The sequence below is a fragment of the Fundulus heteroclitus genome, chromosome 16, assembly GCF_011125445.2.
Source record: "Fundulus heteroclitus isolate FHET01 chromosome 16, MU-UCD_Fhet_4.1, whole genome shotgun sequence".
NCBI lineage: Eukaryota > Metazoa > Chordata > Actinopteri > Cyprinodontiformes > Fundulidae > Fundulus > Fundulus heteroclitus.
Genome location: NC_046376.1, coordinates 5081842 through 5087514, shown reverse-complemented (window position 1 = coordinate 5087514; position 5673 = coordinate 5081842). Strand labels below are relative to the sequence as shown.

Here is a 5673-nt window from a genome sequence, read left to right as displayed (position 1 = left end):
CCAGGCCCAAACAGACATTCTCTCCAGTCAAATCATCCCCTACAAGCAAGGGGAACAAGAAGAAGACTGACAAAGCTGTGGAAGAAGAAGCCAGAGAACTATGATTGATTATCCTACTATGATTGATTATCCTGATACGGAGGAGAGACACCAGAAGAATCCTATTCCAACAACTTTATGCACGATTAAGTCCATGTTTGCCATGTAATCTGATTACTGTTTTATTTTTACTGCCATATTCCCCTGACTTACAAGATCCTGTTTGATTTTGTGTTATGACAGTAATACTGTGATGTTGAATTATGTTGATCATTATGGTTATATGGTAAAGAGTGGAAATGGTCTGCTTCAGACCCACACACATTGTGACAACCTGCTTGTTGCACAGAGCTGGCTGCACTGTTTTCCTCTCTCCCTCTAACCTCCTGTCCTCTGACAGCCCAACACACGCCCTGGCCACGCCCCCAACCACATGCACTCACCTGATTTGTCCGCAGTTCAAGATGGCTCCCGACTCCAGTTTCAAAAATGTCAGTGTCTCAACAGACAAGAGACAGACAACTGCGACCAAATCAAGTCAGACAGAGGCTTTAAAAATAAGTAATCCGAGGCTGTTTAACCCCTCAGGCTGTATTTTATGAGTTCTCTTTGCTGGATAGATTTTTCTGTCACGGATCATTTAAATATAAACCAAACAATAAATAATACATCCACTTCTGTGCTCCTGCCCTGCCGACGTGTCACCTGAAGCTGATGACGTCACAGATACAAAATCTTCCGTAAGTTTTAGAATTATTCAAAAACCTAAAATTAAGCAAAACTAATAACAGTGCTCCTTTTAAAGAAGTTAAAATAAATGTAAATATATTTGTCCAGTGAAAGCAACAAAAGAAAACCTGTTCCTGCTTCTGCTGTGTGCCACATTTCCATCTCCTGATCTGTAAGTCTATTTTTTTTTGTATGTTTTGTTTGTGATATTGTGATATTGCTGGTGTATTGTAGAATTTAAATTGTGTATGGGCTCTTATGTATTTTCTGTTTATTCACAGCTCTTGCTGTGGGGCAATTTGTGTTGGAGCCTGCCTACTTGGGAGGAAACAAGGACATTTTTTTTGTGGGGAAGGGATTTATGTTTATTTTTGAATGGACATTTACAAAATACAAAAAACTGTGGAACAAACAATTCTTTTGTTGGTGTTATGTGTAAAACAATTGTCATTCATTGTACTTAAGGGTCTACACCTTGAAGTGTATGGTCCTTGTGTGACTGGTAAAAAAACAAACTAAACTTAAAATCCTACTTGTCAGGAGGGATACCTGACTGGCACCCCTATAGGTATATAAAAAAAAAAACACCTACAAACCTAGAAAGTAAACCGTCAATCAAAACCGTCACAACATAGACCTGCAGTTTATGCAATCTTTTTGCTTTGACATTGGCAAGGCAAGGCAAATTTATTTATATAGCACAATTCAGTACCGAGACAATGCAAAGTGCTTTACTTGATTAAAATATAGGAACAAAAGCAAGTAGGGATAGAATGTAGAAACAAAAAAGAACATTAAAAACAGTAAAACAGTTTAACAGTTTAACTGGAACATTCAAAGGCAACCCTAAACAAATGTGTTTTTAATCTCGATTTAAAGGAACTCAGGCTTTCCGCACTTTTACAGTTTTCTGGAAGTTTGTTCCAGATAAGTGGAGCATAGGAACTAAATGCTGCTTCTCCGTGTTTGGTTCGTGTTCTAAGTATGCAGAGCAGGCTGGAGCCCAAAGACCTAAGTGGTCTGGATGGTTGATAGATACACTGATAACAAGCCGGTGATGTATTTAGGTGCTAAGCCATTTAGGGATTTATAGACAAACAGAAGTATTTTAAAGTCTATTCTCTGAGATACAGGGAGCCAGTGTAATGACTTTAGAACTGGGGTTATGTGCTCTACTTTCTTAGTCTTAGTGAGGACGCGGTCAGCAGCGTTCTGGATCAGCTGCAGCTGTCTGATCCACTTTTTAGACAGGCCTGTGAAAACACCGTTGCAGTAATCAATTCTACTAAATATAAAAGCATGGATTAGTTTTTCCAGATCCTTCTGAGACATCAGTCCTTTAATCCTGGAAATGTTCTTCAGGTGATAGAAAGCTGACCTTGTAATTGTCTTTAGATGCTTTTGGAGGTTCAGGTCTGAGTCCATCACTACACCCAGATTTCTGGCCTGATCAGTGGTTCCTAGCTGAAGTGACTGGAGCTGTGTGCTAACTTTTGATCTCTCCTCTATTGGTCCAAAGATTATTACTTCAGTTTTGTTTTTATTCAATTGAAGAAAGTTTTGACACATCCAGGCATTGATTTCTTTTAGGCATTTACTCAATGCCTGAACTGGTTCATAGTCACCTTGTGACATGGTGATGTAAAGCTGTGTGTCGTCTGCATAGTTATGGTAGCTGATGTTGTTGTTTTTTATTATCTGAGCTAGAGGGAGCATGTAGATATTGAAAAGGAGGGGACCCAGGATGGACCCTTGGGGAACCCCACATGTGATTTTTGTCATCTTTGATGTAAAGTTACCTACTGATACAAAAAAGTCCCTGTCCTTTAAGTAGGATTTAAACCAGTGGAGAGCTGTACCAGAGAGGCCGACCCAGTTCTCCAGGCGTTCTAACAGGATGGAGTGATCGACAGTATCAAATGCTGCACTGAGATCCAATAGAACCAACACGGTGTTTCTTCCACAGTCTGTATTTATATGGATGTCATTAAACACCTTGATAAGGGCGGTCTCTGTACTGTGGTGAGCACGGAAACCAGACTGGAAAACGTCAAAGCGGCTGGTCGTAGTTAAGGAGGTGTTTAATTGTTGAAATACAGCTTTTTCAATAATCTTACTGATAAAGGGAAGGTTTGAGATGGGCCTGTAGTTCTGGAGTAGAAGTTTGTCTAAGTTGTTCTTTTTCAGCAGTGGTTTGATATTTGCTGTTTTTAGGGACTGGGGGAAAACACCTGACACGCTGTGGTCTCAGTCTTCGGCTCCTGTGCTCAGTCCTGGTTTCGAGTTCTCGGCTTTTAGGTTTGTTAAAGATTGGGTTTACCGGCCTGCTGTTACATGTCTATTGAAAACCCATCTTTCCCCAGTTCCAGATTTGGCCGCAAGTAAGAAGACATTAATCAAGAGGTAGAACAGTTTAAATGCACATTTAATTCATAGAAATTAAACATGGAGACAGAGTTTACATTACCAATCAAGATGATATCACGACGCGGTTGAGAAGTCTGTCTGAAGTAAGCTTTGGACAAAGACTCTTTTTATCAACTTTAAAACTCCTCCTGCTCGCTCAAGGGGGAGGTGGACTGACCCCCTCTCCTTCTGACCACCCCCTCAGGGCCATAAAACGCCCTGTTATTCTACCCAGCAACAGAGAGGGGAGACACCCCTACTAGGATATATTTTTTAATTCTCAACAATTTCCCTCTGTTTTGATCAACAGATCAAACCAAAAACTAGGCTAACTAAGTCCATGTCTTGAAACCCTTAAACAAAGTGTAAATGGTAAGATGTAATATTGTAACCCACAGTCCCCTCTGTTGGCGACTTATGAAATCAAATTAGGTTCAAATGTACCCCTTAAATGTAAAATAACCCAAGTATTAGCTAATAAGCTACTAAACCTATCTGAATCTCTAACCTACTAGAATTAAGAAAAGTAAGCACCTTTATCTGAGAGGTGCAAGGCTAAGATAAATGTGCAACTACCAGAAACTATTATATGATCTAAATATGACTTTAAGAGTCCTAACCTAGATTAACAAAATGTCTTTTTAGAAATTAAGATAACCTGTGAAAGCACTACACTCCACAGAATAAAAAACAGATTATCATGCAATGCAAAACCAAGATTCTAACAGTACTAGCATTTAACATCCAAGGAATATGTAACTCATATGGGAATTACAGTGATTACAAAATTATTTTTCTTTTTTTTACACAATGCATTCACCTGTAATTTCTACCTGTAATTCCGGAGGTAAGAATTTAAAAGGGTGTGTGGGAATGGGAATATATATACCAGAGTTTAAAATATACATTTCTAAAAGAATGTCAGATCAACTATCAGTTTTCACAGCAGATATGGTGGCAGTTATACTGAGTTTATAATAGATAGAGGAGGTCAGATCAGATAGGGTGGTGGTATGCATGGATTTCAAAGCAGTTTTAGAAAGTATTCAGGGAGAAGGAAATAATAGGTAAGATTTAGTATTAGAATTTCAGCACAGTTTATTTAGATTATACAGGGGTGGCATTGATATTTGGTTTTGTTGGGTACCAGCATATGAAGGGGTAAAAGGCAATGAAAAGGCAGACAAATTAGTAAAAAGGGCTTTAGAGGAGGCAATAACAATTACAATTCCTTTAGAGAAAGGGGAAGGAAAATCATTTATTTAGAGTAAAGAAATTGAAAAATGGCAAAACAGGTGGAATGAAGATAAGAAAGGAAGAAGATTATATAAAGTACAAAAGTCAGTATTAAATAGAAATATTAATCAGAGAAACCGAAGGGAAGAAATAATAATCATGAGATTAAGATTAGGTCATACTTATTTAAATTACAATTTATATTTAATAGGGAGGAAAAATAATGATAAATGTGAAGGATGTGGAGAGACAGAAAATGTAGAACACGTATTGATGAACTGTAAAACATATGAACCTGAAAAGGAGATATTGAGAAGAATAGTAGAAAGGACAGGCCAAGAATGGAGTCTTAAAGGATTATTGGGAAATGAAGGAAATATAAAGGATATTTATAGATTAATAAAAGCATTATTTATTTATCTTCAGAATACAAAATTAAGAAATAGAATTTAATAGATGTAAAGTAATGTTGCTACACACTTATGAACAGTAGGCAAGGCAAAGGCAAGGCAAATTTGTTTATATAGCACAATTCAGTACAGAGAGACAATGCAAAGTGCTTTACATGATTGAAATATAGGAATAAAAGCAAGTAGGGATAGAATGTAGAAACAAAAAAAGAACATTAAAAACAGTAAAACAGTTTAACTGGAACATTCAAAGGCAACCCTAAACAAATGTGTTTTTAATCTCGATTTAAAGGAACTCAGGCTTTCCGCACTTATACAGTTTTCTGGAAGTTTGTTCCAAATAAGTGGAGCATAGGAACTAAATGCTGCTTCTCCGTGTTTGGTTCGTGTTCTAGGTATGCAGAGTAGGCTGGAGCCAGAAGACCTGAGTGGTCTGGAGGGTTGATACACTGATAACAAGTCTGTGATGTATTTAGGTGCTAAGCCATTTAGGGATTTATAGACTAACAGAAGTATTTTAAAGTCTATTCTCTGAGATACAGGGAGCCAGTGTAATGACTTTAGAACTGGGGTTATGTGCTCTACTTTCTTGGTCTTAGTGAGGACGCGGACAGCAGCGTTCTGGATCAGCTGCAGCTGTCTGATCCACTTTTAAGGCAGGCCTGTGAAAACACCGTTGCAGTAATCAATTCTACTAAATATAAACGCATGGATTAGTTTTTCCAGATCCTTCTCAGTCATTAGTCTTTTAATCCTGGAAATGTTCCTCAGGTGATAGAAAGCCGACCTTGTAATTGTCTTTAGATGCTTTTGAAGGTGCAGGCCTGAGTCCATCACTACACCCAGGTTTCGG

General features: G+C 38.1%; 1 long non-coding RNA gene across 2 annotated transcripts; it reads left to right on the top strand.

Moving 5' to 3' along the window:
- Positions 1 to 425: 425 nt before the first annotated feature.
- On the top strand, positions 426 to 1279 carry LOC118566454. 2 transcript variants are annotated; one of them, XR_004933030.1, is made up of 3 exons: positions 426 to 779; positions 877 to 940; positions 1050 to 1279. It is a non-coding gene; the product is annotated as an uncharacterized LOC118566454 (long non-coding RNA). The 2 variants fall into 2 exon arrangements; XR_004933029.1 differs by having other exon boundaries at positions 426 to 940.
- The last annotated feature ends 4394 nt before the right edge of the window (positions 1280 to 5673 follow it).